Below are 20,892 nucleotides of genomic sequence, written 5' to 3'. Positions count from 1 at the left end.
CAGTGGTACTCACCTCTGTGAGTAGCTGTCAAAATAGATGTTTCTGTGGAGGGACAGCAGTAGAAAGGTCCTAGTCCACCATTGTGCTGACATCAGCACCATCATTCTTCTAAAATTGCTTCTTGGTGAAACCCCATCTCTACTAAAAATACAAAAATTAGCTGGGCGTGGTGGCGCATGCCTGTAATCCCAACTACTTTGGAGGCTGATACAGGAGAATCACTTGAACTTCGGAGGCAGAGGTTGCAGCAAGCCGAGATCATGCCACTGCGCTCCAGCCTGGGTGACAGAGCGAGACTTCATCTCAAAAAAATAAAATAAAATTGCTTCTACCGAGCTCACTCATGACCCTCTAATTACTAAAGCCAGTAAAGGCTTGTGGCTTCTTCAGCAGACCTTCTGCTAGCCTTGACACTGCCCACTGTCCTTGTTTGTGAAACTCCTCCCTCGGCTTGCGAAGCCCACGCTCTGTGAGTGTTCTCCTTCTCTCCAGTAGTATCTTCTTAGCCTTTTAAGCTGGCTCCCTCTGAGCTGCTTGCCCCTTGAATGGTGGTATCCCCCATGAACTTATCTTTGACTTCTCACCTCACAATTTTCCTGGGCCCTTACCTACTCCAGTGACTCCAACTATCAATATGTTGATTTCTAAATTTACATCTGCATGGCTTCTCATGCCTGGTTTCTAATTAATCCCATCATTTCCACTTCCTATTAAAAGACAGAGGAATACGGTAGTTAAAAGCACATAGACTCTGGAGACAGCATGCCTGGGCCGTGTGGCCTTAGGGAAGTCACCTAAGCTCTCTCTGTGCCTCAGTTTTCTCATCTGTAAAATGCAACGGGGAGAGTAATAATAGTATCTACTTCACAGAATTATTGTTCAGATTGAGTTAATGTACATAAAGTACCTAGAACATGTTAATAAGCACAAGGTATTTGCTATTTGGTATTTTGGTATTTTTTAAAGTTCGGCATCACTGTTTAGTATCTCCTGCAAGCATCTCAAGTTTGTTTCCTAAATCCATCTTCAATATATTCATTTAATATACTCATTTTCTCTCCACCTCTGGTGCCCATACCCTAACCAATTCCAACTACCTGGTATTGCAACTGTCAGGCCATACTCACCACTGTAGCTTTATTTCTGGCCATTTTTCCCATACTCATCAACCCTACCCTTTGACTCACAACAGAAACTGAGATCCAGCTGATGGCTCCTTAACCATGTCATGCTCTTGATTCAGAGCTCTTATCTTCTCTTCTGGCTTACTCTGCCTGGAATCTTCTCCTTTCATTCCTCTCTAGCTAGAACACCTAATCACCACTTTCATGCAGGGCCACTTGGACATAGTTGTACAGCCTATGCACTGAAGAACTTTAGGGTACTCTATTCACAACTTAGTCTATGTGGCCAAAATTTCTTGAACTTATGTAGTGTGTACACAGTCATACACGATGGCCCTGGCCCACCCTGCCTTATCCGGAAAACTTTTGCTTAGAAGTCTCCGCTTAGAAGTCCCTTCCTTCAGGACGTTCTTCTGGCCTCTTCATCAAATCAAAGCCCATTTTCTGCTATGCCTGTTTTCTGCCCACCTTTGGCACCTCATGCTGTTAATAGTAGCCCTTTTCACAAAATGTTGCAACATATATTTTCTTATTTAACCCTTGCTAGACTCTCAGTGGTTCAGTGTGTCCAAACCAAACTCCATAACTTCTCTTCACCCCAACTTTGACCAGTCATTCGCTCTGTCACCCAAACTTCCCTTCTTTTATATTCTCTATTTATACAGAACCATCTGTTCATCATATTTTTCAACCAATCCCTTGATAAATTTCTTATCTTCCAGCCATAATTAGTTAATACCCATAGGACTTTTATATCTGTTTCCATGAGAGCACATTCCACCTCAGTTATATCCTAATTTTTGTTTATGTGCTAATCTCTCCATAGGCCATGGACTTAATAAAGGCACAGGCTCACCTCCCTATCACCAATACCTGATATGCTGCTTGAAACTATGTTGTTTGAAGTTAACATCTTTAAATCTGTAGTAAATAAATATAATAATTTGTAGGATTTAGAATAAACTATAAATCTGTATAAACCATTTGTTAGGACTTCACTAATTCACTCATATGCCTTGAGACCTTGGTTTTTTTCCTTTTTAATATGTTTTATTTATTTATAATCCTGGTTTTTATTCAGAAAAAATACTGAAATGTGATTTTTTAAATAACTAAATGAACATATTTCCTCATATAAGTAAAAATAATTTTAGTATATGCTCACATATGTTACTACTTGCTAAATCTATTTCAATGCTGAACATTTAGCTGGTATAAAATTAATATTGGCAATTATGGCATGAAAAGAACATTGCCTTGGAGAACACTGTAAGTAGTAAAGTAATTCCAAAAATTACAAATTTAAAATTAGAATTCTAAAAACTGTTATTTTAAGTAAATTCCCATGATTCTTCTGATAACAAAACATTCTTACTACTTATAAATGTAAAAACATATTTCCTTTTAACCATAAATTCTCGCATCCCGAGAAAAGAAAAAAAAATTGCTGTGTTTGAGCCTGGTCTCGGACCCTTACTGATCTTGTAGCCTTGGACAAGTCAATCCTACAAAGCCTCAGTTTACTCATATGTAAACAAAAAAGAAAGCAATTATGATAAGATCTTACTGAGTAAAATATCAATATTAAATGTAACATGGTATGTGAAAGTGATTTCTAAACCGTAAAGTGCTGAGTATTATCTATTATCTCTGTTAATATGATTCCCACCACATCAACCACTTTCCAAAGAATATCTCGGTCCCTGAATGAATTTGGTTCTCACGTATCTCTATATCACCAGAGCTGACTCTGGAGGATAAAAGTCACATTATCTTGAAAGTGAAGAAGAAAATACAGTGTGCACAAACAAAATATACATTTATATTAGTATTTAAGTGTACATTGCATTTGTGTTAGGTATTTTAAAGATTTTTAGGAAACAAAGTCGTAAGCTTTAAGTCTCATCCTCAGCTACCAAATAGTGTAGAACAAGGGTCAGCAAACTTTTTCTGTAAAGTGCCAGATAGTAAATATTTCAGTTCTGTGAGCCATATGGTCTCTGTCACAACTACTCAACTCAGCTGTTGTGCAAAAACAGCTATAAACAACATGCAAATGAATGAGTATGGCTGAGTTCCAATAAAACTTTATGAATACACACTAAATTTTGGATTTTATATAGTTTTCACATGTGTTTTAGTCTGGTCAGGCTGCTATAACAAAATACCTTAGACTGGGTAATTTACAAACAACAGAAATGTGTTGCTCACAGTTCTGAAGGCTAGAAAGTCCAAGATAAAGGTGCAGGCAGACTCAGTGTGTGGTGAGGGCCCATTCTCACAGATGGTACCTTCCATGTCCTTGCATGGCAGAAGGATCAAGCAAGCTTTCTCAAGCTTTGTTTATAACGGCACTAAATCCTATTAATGAGGTCACTGCCCTCGTGGTCTAATCACCTCCTAATGGCTCCACCTCTTAATACTATCACATTGGGGATGAAGATTTAACATACGAATTTTAGGAGAACACAAATATTCAGACCACAGCAACATGTCATAAAATGTTATCCTTCTTTTGATTTGTTTCTACCATTTAAACATATAGAAATCACTAGTGCACGGGCTATGTAAAAACAGGCAGCAGGTGAGATTTGGCCTGTGAGCCAACCCCCCGTAAAAAGAAAACACTCCACATTGGACATTTAGACACTTTTCTGGTAGAAGAGTAATGCAAGTTAATTCCTTTAACTATAGTAAATTAGCCAGGGTTGGTAGCTTTTTCAAAATTAGAATAAATTTCAGATTATATTACAAGCAAAATTCTTGATTCCTTCTTGGAGCATTGTTGGAGGACATTTGGAGGTAGCTATTCTAAGGAAAGTCATCATCTACATCAATTCAAGATCCACAAAAATGGTACTTGTGCATATGCTGTACCACATCATTTGCCTTCAAGTGGCTTATCATGGAACCCAGAATGGCTTATATATTTTGAGTGTTTATTACAAATTTGCATGTGAAGAATTCTTGCACCTGGTCATGTATTCTATTTCTCAGGCAATATAATAAGAGTGTAGTTTGAAAAGTCACTCAAACCAGGGTTGCTATGCTCCAAATGCTTGTGTCACCCTAAAATTCATGTGTTGAACCCTGATCACCAATGCGATGGTATTAGGAGGTGGGGCCTTTGGGAGGTGATTAAGCTTGAGGGCAGAGCCCTCATGAATGGGATTAGTGCCCAAAAGAGGACCCAGAGAGCTGCCTTGCCCCTTCCCCAATGTGAGGACACAGCAAGAAGGTGCCATCTATGAAACAGAAAAGAGTTTATCACCAGATACCAAATCTGCCTGTACCTTGGTCTTTAATTTCCTAGATTCTAGAACAGGGAAACTACATTTCTGTTATTTAAAAGCTACCCAAAGTTTGGTATTTTGTTATAGCAGCCCAAACAAACTAAGACAGGTGTTAAATCTCAGCTTTCCCGCTTAATAACTATGTGATTTCCCGGCACTTTGGGAGGCTGAGGCTGATGGATCACAAGGTCAGGAGTTCAAGACCACCCTGGCCAAGATGGTGAAACCCCATCTCTACTAAAAATACAAAGAAAAAAAAGGCCAGGCACGGTGGCTCATGCCAGTAATCCCAGCACTTTGGGAGGCTGAGGCGGGTGGATCACAAGGTCAGGAGTTCAAGACCACCCTGGCCAAGATGGTGAAACCCCATCTCTACTAAAATGTCTAAAAAAAAAAAAAAGGCCAGTGGGCAGCATGCAGTGATCCCCAGCATTTAGGAGGTGGGCAGTCCATCATGAGATCCAGGAGATCAGGGCCATCCTGGCTACACTTCGAGTAAAGACTATTCTCCTCAGGAAATACAAAAATTAGCTGGAGGCATGGTGGTGTGCCTGGGTGTACTCAGGCTGGCTGAGGCAGGAGAATGCGTGAACTTCGAAGGTGGAGCTGCAGGTACTGAGTCAGGGATTGTGCCGGTACCGCCAGCCTGGGCGACAGAGCAAGACTCTGTCTCAAAAAAAAAATATATATATATATATATATGTATATATGAGAGAAAAAAAAATTAGCTGGTCATGGTGGCGGGTGCCTGTAACCCCAGCTACTCAGAAAGCTGAGGCAGGGAATTGCTTGAACCCGAGAGACGGAGATTGCAGTAAGCCAAGATCATGCCACTGCACTCCAGCCTGGGTGACAGAGCGAGACTCCATCTCAAAAAAAAAAAAAAAAAAAAAAACCTGTGATTTAAAGGGAGCTTGTCAAATCCTTTAAGCTTAATTCCTCATTTGTAAAATGAGAAAAAGAATAAGAATACTTGCATGGTTTTTGGAAAGTGAAAGGAGGTCACATATGTAAAACACTCAGGGCAACACATGGTTCCTCTCCCTCACTCTAGTTCCAATTTCAAAAATATGTTTCAAAACCCATATTACTCTAAAGCAAGGCAAATTTCCATCTTCTACTTCTCATTTTTTTTTCTGCATTCAGTGTAATCATATGAGGAACCAGTAATAATTCTAAAATTCTTGCTCACAACTGTAATCCCAGCACTTTGGGAGGCTGGTGGGCAGATTGCTTTAGCTCATGTGTACAAGACCAGCCTGGGCAACGTGGTGAGACCCCATTTCTACCAAAAACACAAAAAAATAGCCAGCTGTGGTGGTGTACACCTGCGGTCCCAGCTACTGAGGAGGCTGCAGTGGGAGGATTGCTTAAATGGGGTAGGGTGGGGAGTGGGCGGAGGTTGCAGTGAGCCAAGATCGCGCCACTGCACTCCAGCCTTGGTGACATAGCAAGATCCTGTGTCAAAAAAACAAATAAAATAAAATTCTTATCACATATTAGCATTCATAATCACATCTATCTGCATTTAAAATACCTAACAATAAAGCTGAGCACTCATTTTATTGAAACATTCTAGATACATCTGTTTTCTAATGCAAAGACATTCACAAGAACATCTAAGCATTAACCTCAGTGTGCAAAGTGTCAAAAGGTTTTTAAATCATGAATATTTTTCCATGTAAAATATTAATTTAATGTTTCTCAGGAAAATTCAAGTCTAGGGGTGGCATCAGCAGAATAGCAGTTCTCAGGATTCACCCACCACCCTACTTCCCTATGCCTCCACTAAGAGATCAACTAGCAACTATGCACAGATAAGAACACCTTGGTGAAAATCCTGAAACATAGAAATAAGCCTAAGTCAATTGCATGTTCCATAGAAGTGAATAAAAATCCACACTGAAAGGGTAAGAGAAATGGTCTAATCTCCTTTCCCCAAGTCAGCACAGTGCCATACAGAGAGGATTCCCCAGGGCCAACAGTGAGAAAAGACAACCTGGGTGGTGGACATCCAACTTCCCTAGGATTCAGAGACACTTCCCAGAAAGCCCACTCTCTTCTCACCTCACAGTAAAGGTAGGGAAAAACTGTATGGCTAGACTACCCGGGGTCAGGTAGAAACAAAGCAAGAGTTGCAAAGCCCACAGAGACCAGTGCACAAATTTTGTGAAATTTGTGAAAGCTCAGTGTACCTCCCAGCAGTGGTGCTAGATCAGAGATACCAGATAATAGCACAGCCCCCGCCCCACAAAGCTGGACTGGTCACTCCCAGAAGAGGTGGGAAATACTACCTGCTTTGAATCCCTAGATGGCTAGCCGCCAGGCCCAGCCTCAGACTTGGCCAGATTATCCCCCCTCACCCATGAAGGGAGAAGACCCCCTGACACAGTGAATTTCAACAAAAAAAGTAAGGACTAGTTCTGCCACACCCAGGAGTTTAATCAGCATTCCTTGCTGCCACAGAACACAACCCCAGATCCCTCCCAGGGAGGGCAACAAATCTCAACAGGACCTTTCCACTGAGTATCGCAGTTGGTCCATTCATCCTGATATTCTTAACCTCAGGAACTCTCCTGCAACCCTGTCCAACTGCTGAAATAGTAGTACCTTCTGGCCACAGAATACACACTGTGGCCCATCTTGATCAGAGGCGATTGAAATGCCTATCCAGTAACTCAGCCTCATTGCAGAGCTCAGCCAGTGGTCTTGCCAGAGAGCAGAGCCCAGCTAGCTGCCCCACCCAAATTCAGAGCAAAAGCAGCAGCCCAGTCATCTAGAGAACCTAAAGCAAGCTCTGCCTTTCCAGGGTCATTAACAGCTGACCCATCTAGAAGCATGAGCTAGATTAAATAGTGAGGGTCTATTCCTGGTAAGGGACACCTATAAAAGCCAGAAAAGGTAGTTGTCTCTGCAAATGCACAGACACCAATGCAAGAATGCAAGAATTACAAAGACTCAGGAAATCATGATACGTCCAAAAGAAACTAACAAGTCTTCAACAATACACCCTAAAGAAAAGGAGATTTATGACATGTCAGAAAAAGAATTCATAATGATCCTCTTTAAAAAAAAAAGAAGAAGAAGAAGAATTTCAAGAATATACAAATAAAAAACTAAATGAAACTTGAAAAATAATACACAAACAAAACAAGGAGTTTGACAAAGAAATAGAAACATTTTTTAAATCAAAGAGAAATCCTAGAAATGAAGAATATAATAACTAAAATTAAAAATTCAATAGAGAGCTTCAACATCCAGCTCAATCAAGCTAAAGAAACAATCAGGTCGGGCGCGGTAGCTCACGCCTGTAATCCCAGCACTTTGGGAGGCTGAGGTAGGCAGATCATGAGGTCAGGAGATTGAGACCATCCTAGGTAACACAGTGAAACCTTGTCTCTACTAAAAATACAAAAAAAAAAAAATTAGCCAGGCATGGTGGCGGGTGCCTGTAGTCCCAGCTACTCAGGAGGCTGAGGCAGGAGAATGGCATGAACCCTGGAGGTGGAGCTTGCAGTGAGCTGAGATCACACCTCTGCACTCCAGCCTGGGCAAGACAGCAAGACTCTGTCTCAAAAAAAAAAAAGAAAGAAATAATCATTGAGCTTTCAAACAGAACATCTGAAATTACCCTATCAGAGGAGCAACAAGAGAAAGTAATAAAGAAGGCCGACAGGAATTGTGGGACACCTTTTAGAGACCTTATTTATGTGTAATAGTAATATAAGAAGAAGAAAGAGAAAAAGAGCCAGAAAACATATTAAAAGGAATAATGGATGAAAACTTCCCTAATCTGAGGAAGGAAGCCAGCATCCAAGTACAAGAAGTTAAAAGGTCTCTGATCAAATTCAACTCAAAGAGGAGTTCACCAAGACACATAATAATCAAACTACCAAAAATCAAAGAAAAAGAAAAAATTCTGAGAGCATCAAGAGATCAGGAATGCATCACATACAAAGAAGTCACAATATGACTATCTGTGGACTTCTCAGCACAAACCTTGCAGGCCAAGAGAGAATGGGATGATAGAGTCAATGTGCTGAACATGCTGAAGGAAAATAATCACAAACAAAGAACACTTCATCCAGAAAAACTGCTTTTCATAAATGAGGCATAAATGAAAACTTTCCTGGACAAACAAAAGTTAAAGAGGTTCATCCTCCACTAGGCATGCATTACAAGAATTGCTAAAAAAATTCTTTAAACTTTAAACAAAAAACTGCTTATTAATAACATAAAACTTACAAAAGCAAAAAATTCAATGATATAAATAATACAGAGCAATATTCAGAATGCTCTAGGACTGTAATTGTGGTATATAAAGTAATTTTATCCTTAGTAGGAGAGTTAAAGAATGAAATTATTAATAACAACTATAGCTAAAATGAATTGGAAAGGGATACATACTGCAAAATGATAATACACATTTACATAAAAATACAAATTCAGACATCAGAAACATAAAATAGGAAAAAGTCAAAGCATAGAGTTGTATGCATCAAAGTCTCATTGCTATCAGCTTCAAATAGACTGTTACAAGTGTAAGATGTTCTATGTAAGCCTCATGGTAACCTAAAAGCACACATACACACACAGACACACACACACAAAAACACAGATGCAAAAAATACTACTACAGAAAACCATCGAACTACAAAGCAACACAACAAGAGAGGAAAAAAGAAACAAATATCTAAAAACAACCAGAAAACAATCTTTTAAATGGCAATAGTAAGTCTTTACCTGGCAATAATTATCTTTAATGTAAATAGATTAAATTCTCCAAAAAACATTGTAGAGTGAATAAATGAATTTTAAAAAACAAGACCCAACTATATGCTTCCTACAATAAACTCACCTTTTATGTGCTTTTAAGGACACACATAAACTAAAAGTGAAGAGATGGAGAAAGATTTTTCATGCAAATAGAAACCAAAAGCAAGCAGGGATAACAATACTTACATCAGACAAAACAGACAAGTCAAAAACTGTAAAAGGAGAAAAAGAAAGACATTATAAAGAATTGCTTCATCAAGAGGATATACCATTAGTAAATATATATGAAACCAACAGTGGAGCACCTACATATCTAAAGCAAATATTAAAAGATTTGAAGGGAGAGATAGGTTGCAATACAATAATAGTAGGAGACTTTAATACACCAATTTCAATAATGGGAAGATCACCCAAACAGAAAATTAATAGGGAACCACTGGACCTGAAGAACACTTTGGAGCAAGTGGACCTAACAGGCATATATAAAAGTTCCATCCAGCGTGGACAGAATACACATTTTCCTCAAGTGCACATGGAACATTCTCCAGGATAGATCATATATTAGCCCACAAGAAAAGTCTTGGCAAATTTAAGATAATTAAAATTATATCAAGTACCTTCTCAAGCACAGTGATATGAAACTAGACATCAAAAAGTGGAGGAATTTAGGAAAATGTATTAATATATGGATATTAAACAACATGCTCCTGAACAACCAATAAATCAGTTTTAAAAATTTGAAGGGAAATTTAAAAATATCTTGAGACGAATGAAAATGGAAACACAACACACTAAAATTTACAGGATGCAGAAAAAGCAGTTCCGAGAGGGAAGTTTATAGCAATAAACCCCTACATCAAAAAGCAGAGAGACCACAAATAAACCACTTAATGTTATGCCTCAGGAAAATTTTAAAAAACTAAGCTCAACGTCAGCATATGAAAATAAATATTAACAATTAGAGCACAAATAAGTAAAATAGAGACTAGAAAAACAATGAAGGTCAATGAAACAAAGCGTCAATGAAACTGAGAGTTGGTTTTTGAAAAAAATAAGCAAAAGCAACAAGTAAGGTAGAATAACCAAGAAAAAGCCCTCAAATAAAGTCAGAAATGAAAGAAGAGACGTTACAACTGACAACACAGAAAAACAAAGGATTATCAGAGACTACTGTGAACAATTATATGCTAAAAAATTGGATAACCTAGAAGAAATGGATAAATTCCTAGACACATACAACTTACCAAGACTGAATCACAAAGAAATAGAAAATCTGAACAGACCAATAACAAGGAAGGAGATTGAATCAGTAATAAAAAGTCTCCCATCAAAGAAAAACCCAAAATCTGATGGTTTCACTGCTTAACTCTACCAAACATTTAAAGACAAATTAATGTCAGCCCTTCTCAAAATACTCCAAAAAATTAGAGGAGAGAACCCTTTCAAACTCATTCTACAAGGCCAGCATTACCCTTATACCAAAGCCAGACAAGGACATCACAAGAAAATAAAACTACAGGCCAATATCCTTGATTAACATAAATGTAAAACTCCTCAGCAAAATAATACCAAATCAAACTCAACAACACATTAAAAGGATCATTCACCATGATGAAATTGAATTTATGCCTGGGATGCAAAGATGTTTCAACATATGCAAATCAATAAACATGTACATCACATTAACAGACTAAGGAACAAAAATAATATGATCACCTAATTAGATGCAGAAAAAGTACTGACAAATTCAACAACCTTTCATGATAAAAAAATTCAATGAATTATATAAAAAAGAAATGTACTTCAACATGATAAAGCCCATATATAATAAGCCCATAGATAACATTATACTCAACAGTGAAAAATTGGAATCCTTTCCTACAAGATTCAAAAGAAGGCAAGGATGCCCATTCTTGACACTTCTATTCAACATAGTATTGGAAGTTCTTGCCGGAGCAATACGGCAAGAAAAAGAAATGAAAGACATCCAAATAGGAAAGGAAGAAATGAAACTGTCACTATATGCTGACAACATGATCTTATATATAGAAAATCATAGAGAGTCCACCAACACACTGTTAGAACTGACACCAGTGCATTTAGGATTTCAAAACCACCATTCGGCCGGGCGTGCCAGTGGCCTGCCTGTAATCCCAGCATCTTTGGGAGGCCTAGACGCAAAGGATCAATATAGTCAGAGATCGAGACCATCCTGGCTAACACGGTGAAACCCCACCACCAAAAATACAAAACCAGCCGGGCGAGGTATGGACGCTTGTAGTCCCAGCTACCGGGAGGCTGAGGCAGGAGAATGGCCTGAACCCGGGAGGCTGGGAGCTTGCAGTGAGCTGAGATCCGCCACTGCACTCCAGCCTGGGCGAGCAGAGCGAGACTCCGCCTCCCAAAAAAAAAAAAAAAAAAAAAGAAAAAAAAAAAAAAAAGAAAAAAATCAACATTCGAAAATCAGCAGTGTTGCACTACACTAACAACAAACTTTCCAAAAAGAAATCAAAAGAACAATCCCATTTACAATTGATACAAAAATGAAATACATTACTTAGAAATAAATTTAACCAAGGAGGTGAAAGACCTGTACACTGAAAACTATAAAACATTAATGACGGAAATTGAAGAAGACACAAATAAATGGAAAGATACCCCATGTTTGTGGATGAGATGACTTAATATTGTTAAAATGTCCATACTACCCAAAGAAATATACAGAGTCAGTGCAATCCCTATCAAAATTCCAATGTAATTTTTATAAATATATTAAAAATACTCCTAAAATTTCTATGGAACCACAAAAATATTGAATAGCTAAGTCAATAACAAGCAAAAAGAACAAAGCTAGAAGCATCAAGCTACCTATTTCAAACTATACTACACAGCAATAGTACTAAAACACCATGGTGCTGGCATAAAAATAGACACATAAATCACTGGATCAGAAGAGAGAGCCCAGAAATGAACCCATACATCTGCAATCAATAGATTTGAACACATATACAATGGGAAAAGGACATCCTCTTCAATAGTGTTGAGAAAACTGGATATCTACATGCAAAAGAATGAACTTAGACCCTTATTTCACAATACATGCAAAAATAAACTCAACTCTTAACCATAAGATCAGAAACTTTAAAGTTACTAGAAGCAAACATAGCAGGGAAAACTACATGACATTGGTCTGGACAACAATTTTGACAACCTGTGGATTCAGAGAAAATATTTACAAATCATGTATATGATAGGGGATATCCAAAATACATAAGGAACTCGAACAACTCTATAGAAAGAAAATAATAGTAATCCAATTAAGAAATGGGCAAGAGTTCTGAATAAACATTTCTCAAAAGAAGACATATGAATGGCTAACAAATTAATGAAAAAATGCTCAATATCACTAATTATTAGGGAGATGCAAATTAAGACCACAATGAGATAGCATCTCACACTTGTTAGAATTGGCTGTTTTCAAAAAGACAAAAAATAAGTGTTGGCAAAGATGTGGAGAAAAGAGAACACTTTTGTACTGTTGGTGGGAATGTAAATTAATACAACCATTATGGAAAACGGTATGGAGGTTTCTCAATGAACTGAAAATAGATCTACCATATGATCCAGCAATCCCACTTCTCTATTATTTAGCTGAAGGTTTGAAACCATTAATTGTGTCAAAGAAATGTCTGAACTCCCATGTTCACTGCAGCACTATTCACAATAGCCAAATTAAAGAATCAACCTAAATATCCATCAACAAAGAAAGAAAATGCGGTATATATACACAATGAAAAAGGAAGAAATTCTATCATTTGTGACAACATGGATGGTACTGGAGAACACTATGCTAAGATAAATAAGCCAGAAAGACAAATAGACATGTTCTCACCTAATATGGGGAGCCTAAAACAACTGAGCTCATAGAAGCAGAGAGTAGAATGGTGGTTACCAGAGGCTGGAGGACATGGGCGGAATGGGGAGACAATAGTCAAAGGGTACAAAGCCTGAGTTTGATAAAAGGAATACGTTTGATTTTTTTGGACCTAATGCACAGCACAGGGAATATAACTAATAATTGAGTACTATACATTTCAATATCACTAAGAGAATAAATTTCAAATGTTCTCATCACAAAAAATATTAAATATTTGAGGTGATGGATACATTAATTTACTTGATTTAATCATTACATATTGTATTCATAAATCATCACTTTGTACCCTGAAAACATATATAACTGTAATTTGACAGTATATAATTTAAATTTTTAAAATATGTCTACTTTGTTTTCTTTTCAGTTGTACAGGTTTTTTACACTGTGAATCTTTCCATTCTACGTGATATCAAATGAAAAATCTGCTGAGAATTCTCAAAACTGGAAAAAGCTGAGATAAAATCTCTCTTAATATAGAAGGGACAATGATACATGGATATCAAAGCCAATCAGTTAGAAGTGCACAGCTATTTTTTCATGTACTCTTCAGATCACTGTTTTGGCAGACAGCAGGTTCAGGAGTCAGACTGCCTGTGCTCAAATCCCAGCTCTTCAACTAGTAGGTTGAATAACCCTAGGCAAGTTTCGTAACCCTTGTGCCTCAGTTCCCTCAGGAAAGGAGAGTATTATCTCAGAGGAAGGTCAGTTGTAAGGATTACATAGTGTGTCTGAATTTGGGTTCTCCTGAAAGAAGATCCTGAGACGGGTCTTCGCATCAGGTAGCTTGTTGAGGAGGTGAAAGCATGGAGGGAGGACTTGGAAGAGTGAGTTAGGGAGGGAGAAATGCCATGCCAACTAAGGATGAACTGGTGGGCTGGTTACCATGCGGAGCACTTGCAGCTCAATCCTCCAGGGGAATTTCTGAGGAACCTTACAGAATGGTGCTCAAAACTGTCTCTCTTAAGGATGAGAAGCTGAGGCGTTTATACATTAACTTTCAATCTGCATTTGTTGAGATTCACTCCTGGGAGCTTTAACTTCCCTGCACAAACTGGCTGGCTTGTTCACTGACTGGGCAGCCTTCTCCAGCTTCAGAAGAAGCCCTGAGGCAGGAAAGCTAAGGCGTGTACTTGAGGGGGAATGATGGCAACTAACAAAGAGATTTCCACTGCAGCCACACTAAAACCAAGATGACCTACGCAGTGCAGCTTGGGGTTCAGAAATTATCTGGTGTGGGGATGGGCGTGGTGGCTCACGCCTGTAATCCCAGTACTTTGGGAGGCCGAGGCAGGGGGCATCACAGGGTGAGGAGTTCGAGACCAGCCTGACCAACATAGTGAAACCCCATCTCTACTAAAAATACAAAAATGAGCTGGGCAGGATGGTGCCCACCTGTAATCCCAGCTACTCAGGAGGCTGAAGCAGAAGAATCGCTTGAACCCGGGAGGTGGAGGTTGCGGTGAGCCGACATCATGCCACTGCACTCCAGCCTGGGTGACAAGAGGGAGACTCCGTTTCAAAAAATAAGAAAAAGAAAAGAAAAAAAGAAATTATCTGGTGTGATGCATGAAATGCTAAGCACAGGGTATGAAAAATAGCATCTGCTTAAAAATTCTAATTAGTAGTAGCAGTAGTATCAGAATCAATGCTGAAATGTAAGGAGGGTAAACACCATTCATCTTTTGGGTCCTGAAGACTAAATAATGTTGACACATACCCAGATAGAAGATTTAGGCAATAGTGCAAGTCACAAAAGAGCATAAAATAATGAGCTCAACTAGGATTCCACAGGGTTCTAGGTGCCCACAGGATATTGTGGCGGAGAGATCTAACAAATAGAAGAAATTTTTGTATGGAACTCAAGGGAGAATGAGTGAGAGCTGGAGGTGGAGACTTGGGAACCATTAGTATCTGCATTAAAGTTCAAATATTGATGGATGTGTGATCCTAGAGGAAGAAAAATTCATTGAAGAAAATAAGAGGGCTAAGACTAGAACCTCAGGCAACAGTGGTATCTAAGGGAACATGAAAGGAGAGTGATGCTGGAAAGCAAACTCCGTAGAATAATCCTGCCAAGGAAGTAGGAGGCAAGCAGGAGAGGGTGGTGCCATGAAAACCAGAGCAAAGAGAAAGAGGAAAGTTTCCAGAAGGAGAGTGTGTAAAACAGTGTCAAATGCTGCAGAGACTAACATGAAAACAACTAAAATAGTCCATTACATGCTTTCTTTAAGATATATTTGTTTTTAGTGGAATATGATTTTAGTTTGGAAAAGTAGAAACAATAAGAGTAATGAATAGAAACTGAAGCACAGGAAAATCTATCAAATTCAATTCAATGTGATACACTTTTTGAGCACCTATAGTGTAGACATAGATTATCCAAAAATCATGCAAAACTAATAATTAAAAATTCTTTAATCCTTCTCATCTGTTTCTCTTCTTGAAAAGCAGGTTTTATGGTATGAAAATTTCATATTACGGAATTGGCTGCAAGCTTTAACTCTACTCATGTGCATGACTTGATCAGCAAGCATTCCTAACTGCTTTTTCTCCACTAGAATGCAAAGCATGTCATCTCAACAATGGAAGCTATGCAAGCCAACCTAATTATTAATACACCCACTGGCTTTTCCAAACATATGCTTAAATGTCCTCTTCATTCTGTGATTTGATAGCCTAGTATTGGAAAACAAGAAACCTCACTTGTTTCATTGCCGTAATAACCAATTGTCTTTTAGCTTGATGAGGAGGCATTGGCCACTAGGTGGAGAAAGATACCCAGTGACCCCCTAGGCAAAGACATGAACTGAATTTTTACCTCCCTAGATTGACTTAGTAAGTCTCTAGACAGTAGGTTGAATTCAGTTGCGAACAAAAGAAATCTCTATGAATGGTGATGGCAAGTATTCCAGGCACTTAGGGGTCATTACTCTTTTCCCTGGAATCTATGCTTTCACTACCCAAGAATGAGTCCCTGCCCTTCTGATGAAGATAACCCTCAGAATTTGAATTAATGAGTCTTATTGTTCTGTCTCTCAGCCTCGAGCCTCTGCACAGCCCCAGGGAACACAGCACTAGCTACATCTGTGAAATAGAAAGAATTATTCTCCTCCATCCTCTCTTCAGCCATGGTGCCACCCTGAGATACCACGTTTGCCCTTAAAACACGTAAACCATATTATCCAGAAATTATTACATTTTTACTGGAAACTTCAGAAGGACAAAAGGTCTTCAGGACCTAAAGGAATAAAACTCTTAAGGGTTAAGTTTTAGAACCACAACTGGCACAGTCATAAGCCATCCTAGGACCTGCCTTGATCTAGAATTATAGTAAATTTCCCATTATCTTTGAATAACTAATGCGAATGATATTTTATAAAGAAGTTTGTTTCTCTAGCCAAAAGACATTTTTATTCAAACAAATTAAAGAATTTAATTGCTTATAAAACTTTTTCTACATGATTTATTTCTCAAACTTTTAAAATCAGAGCATAATCTTGTGTTTTTTTTCTTTCTAATCTTTTCCTCTGATTACATATCTCTCCTATTTTTAATGCATTAATCACTTTTACAGAAGACCTTAAAAATACACTTTTAACTATCTCTTCAAATAGTTATACACTTATTATTTTCTCATCCCTTATTTAAACAGTTAGGCATGTCCAAATATGTGAGTTATTTGCTGAAAAATACTTTCCTACTTTCCAATTGATCAGTGTTGGCAGAGAGGAAAAACAAGAACAGACATAATTGTTTCACAGACTTCATTATCTTCTTGCCCAAGAATATTCCAGCATCTGTCTTTTTAAACCTTGCATTATAAAAATTAAAAAATTAAAACAAAAAAGTGGAATAATGGATGCACAGAGAGGTGAATAATAAAAGCCGAAAAGGAAACTCAGTGGAACTGAATGAAGTAAAGACTACTTGCAAAATATCTGATGAGGGCTCAAGGCTGCCTAGACATTCTATTTGGAGCTTTGTAATACCATACCATGAAATAATACATGGTTCTATGCAATCTTCACAATACCCTATGACCTAGGTACTATTATCACAGCCAATTCACAGATGAGGAAACTGGGGCTTAGGTTATACATGCAATTAGTAAGCAGTTAAGCCACAACTAGAAAGAACCCACTAGTGGCTGACACCAAAGCCATGTTCCAGCCTTGCCGGATCACCTCCCAGGGTGGGTTAATTTTTAGGAAGCAATCGTAATGCTTCAAGAAAATCATCAGGAGGTCCTCACCTCCCACTTAGGGAACCGTCAATCACATATTAAGTTCTTCCCCTCAGCTGGTACTGTCCATAACTTAATAACATAGAGGACGTGAAATGCTACAGCTTGTCCTAGAGAGGTGAGTGTTTGTGGGAGGGTCTACATTATACTGAAAGCTGAATGTCAGTGGCATGAGGACTAACTGCTGTTTGACTTACCTGTGATCCTACATCCTTTCCCCAGGCTTTGTTTCTAACTCACTACTGTCACTAGCCATTTCTGGTCCTTGTTTTACATTGTAATCCATTGAATGGTGCAGTTATGGGTTGTTCCTCAGTTTTTCTGCCCACTTCAAAATAATAACCAAATTCTGTTTCTGTTTTCTTCTCCATAAACTCTAAAGGACAATATTTTTGTCCAATATTCTCTCAGGGCCCATGATATGCCAAACCACCTCAGTGCCTAAGGTTATGTGAGCTGCTCACCCAGGACTGGGACCAGGTAAAGTCAGAAGGATGGGAGAGTTTGTCTTCAGTGCCTCTCTTCACTTGCTCTCCATACAAGTATCTTCTGTTCTGCTCTTCCTGGACCTCTTATGCCTGCATGCTGCCCTGAATTCCTGTAGTTAGGTTGGTAATGATACTGCTAATGGCCATATGTGTTTGTGTCTGTGTGGTCACTGTTCCTTACTCCTCCAGAAGACACCTGGAGGAAGTAAAGCCATTGGTAGACTTTCAGACTCTGCACACCTGGTAGGAAGGCAGTTTCAGGAAAGAGGGGCTGCTATGACAGGTAAGTGATTATTTGCTCACAGAAGTAGGCACTTCCTAAAACTAATTGTTACATCTCAGACCATGCATGGCCAAGTGTGTACCTTCTTCCTTGCATCAAGATGAGGAAGCCTAGGAAAGACACAGCCACCCAATGGAGAAATCTCAAGAAAAAGTTCAGCCCAAGAGGCAGAATCCAGTATCTAGAGGATTCAAGGCAACAGAGAAAGGAAGTGGTCCAGGTGAGCTGTCAACGTCAGGAGCATAACACAAATTGGCAGGTGAGTGGAACAAGAAGGAGGAGATTCACCCCAAAGCAGTCACATTCAGAGATGTGTAGAGAAAAGAACCACCGAGGAGACAGGGCTCAGCAGCCAGGCTGTGGGGAAGGAGCACTGCGTGGATCTCTGGCATGCCTAGGGTCACACTAACACAGGTCCCTGATTCTAAAGGGACCAAGATACCAGGCAGGTAGCAGAGATATTAATTTGACTCAGGAAATAAGACAAGAATCTATCTCTTGAGTATAAGTGCAAGGCCTGCATCCCAGGGCAAAACCTCCCTCATCATAATGGAGATTCAAGTTTAAGGCTAGACTTGGTGCTCTGGCCCCTAGACAGAGTCCTTCAAACTCACTGGATTGTAGTCAGGGTAGATCCATCCTTGAGATGCAGAGACAACTAGCCCAGCAGCTGAAAGAGCAATGACTCCAGGTTGGAGGTATGAGATGGGGTTAGGGAGGGCCCATGTAACACTTTATGCTAACTAGGAAAAGGCATCCCATGCAGACTGCAGTAAACCTGTGGACACAGTGCTTGGCAAGTGTACCACATTTTTGTGTTATTTGGAAAGATGCCTCTCCCAGTTGGACCTAGGCCTGCACAGGCACAGCCTGATGTGTGGGAAACAGACTAGATTCTGGCCTCCTCCTTGTTCCTCAGTCAGACACTGTGATGGTAATGTTAGGTGTCAGCTTGACTGGATCGAGCGATGTCTAGATGGCTGGTAAAGCATTGTTTCTGGGTGTGTCTGTAAGGATGTTTCAGGAAGAGATTGACATGTGAGTCAGTGGGTTTACAGAGGAAGACCTGCCCTCAACGCAGGCAGCACCTTCCAGTCAGCTACAGGTCCGTCTGGGACAAAACTGGCAGGAGAAGGAAGATTCGCCTTCCCCACTGTCTCTCTCCCCTCCAGAGCAGGAACTTTTTCTCCTCCTGCCTTTGGACATCAGACTCTAGGTTCTTCAGCTTGCAGACTCTGGGACTTGCACCAGCAGCCTCCCAGGGGGGCTCTTGGACCTGAGGCCTGCACTCTCAGCTTCCCTGGTTCTAAGGCTTTGGACAGAAACTGAGCCACACTACCAGCTTGGAGCCATACTACCAGCTTCTAAGATTCTCCAGCCTGCACTTGGCCTATTGTGGGACTTCATCTCTGAGACTCTGTGAGTCAATTCCTCTAATAAATCTCTTTCCATATATCCTACTGATTCTATCTCTGGAGAACGCTGACTAATGCAGGTACCCTGGGCAGTAAACAACCTGTCAAATAATACCCAGCAGACCTGGAAGGCACTGTGACTTCACAGAGAGAAGTTTGTTCTGGAAAGGCCTAGAATTGAGGGCAATGGAAGGGTTTTCTTTCTCCCCTCTAATGTATAACCAAGCTTCCTACTCAAACCCTATGGTATATAAAAAGTAGAATCAAGAGGAACCTGCATCAGTAACTAATCAACAGAGTTTTTTCCCTCCTAGAAAGGGCATTTAAATATCAATTCAAGCTAAGAAAACTGAGAAACTCCAGAATAAATGCCTTGGCAAAAACATGCGTATTCCATAACTTTCTTTTCATAGTCAAGTTATGTTTGTTTTGTTTTTTTTTTCCAGGCCTTCTTAGCAGAGTTTTTGCTATCTCTGACCAAGCAGAAGATAAGTTGGACAGATGCACCATTCACAGGCCAAGTTCCACACAGCAGTTTTTTTTTTTTTTTTTTTTTTTTTTTTTTTTTTTTCCTAGCAGTAACATCTGGCTCTATGTCTTTTTCCCCCTTGGAGACTCAGCGGCTGTGGACGTGGCTGGCTGCTTGGCTTGCTTCACAGCTGTGGGGCCGCATCCCAAGTTCCTCCGGCATAAGCTGCAGCTGTGCAACATCTGACTTCATCCTTCCACGTCCCCCCGCCCCCCTTGTCCTTTTACTTGAGGCAGACCCCCAAGAAATCCAGGCAAAACTCTGAAAAACATGGGATGGTGTCAGCACTCTGGTCCCTGGCCCTTGGTAGCTATTAGAAGTAAAACCACACCTTGTAGGGACCAGTGTTCTGTCACCATGTTAATGGTTTGAGGAAGAGGTTAAACTCTTTGGTCAGGCAAGACCTGGGGGGAAACATGAGTTTCTATTCACAAGGGAGATGAAAAGAAAAATCTTTTTGGAGAGTGGGGCCTTTTCTGTCAGTGAGGCCAAAGATTAAAAATGAAGAGAAGAGCCTATAAAGATACTTACGAAAGAATGGAGAGCAACAGTCCCTAAGGATCCAGAAATACCTGTGAATTGGAAGGATTTCAGTTCTGGTAATTCTTTGAAAACAACATTTTCATTTTCTAAGTGATACATACTCATTAAAGACAATATAGAAAGAGAAAGAAATATATATATACCTAGAGAGAATCATACTTCTTCCATCCAAACTCAGACCATTTGGGGCATTGCCTTCTTTCCCTTTTTTTCTTGTATATAGAATTCTGGAGAGTTGGGCTTACCTCTAGATTTAGTCA

At 39.4% G+C, this 20,892-nt stretch overlaps 1 long non-coding RNA gene across 1 annotated transcript in view; it reads right to left on the bottom strand.

Moving 5' to 3' along the window:
• Positions 1 to 18,416, bottom strand: part of LOC110743790 — a 94,126-nt gene extending 75,710 nt beyond the window's left edge. Inside the window, exon 1 of the long non-coding RNA XR_002523386.2 lies at positions 17,839 to 18,416. This is a non-coding gene — a long non-coding RNA (uncharacterized LOC110743790). The remainder of the gene's footprint in view (positions 1 to 17,838) is intronic.
• Positions 18,417 to 20,892: the final 2,476 nt, after the last annotated feature.

Source organism: Papio anubis, chromosome 7 (genome assembly GCF_008728515.1).
Source record: "Papio anubis isolate 15944 chromosome 7, Panubis1.0, whole genome shotgun sequence".
Classification (NCBI taxonomy): Eukaryota; Metazoa; Chordata; class Mammalia; order Primates; family Cercopithecidae; genus Papio; species Papio anubis.
Note: the sequence above shows the minus strand (reverse complement) of the source record. Positions and strands in the feature narration are given on the sequence as shown.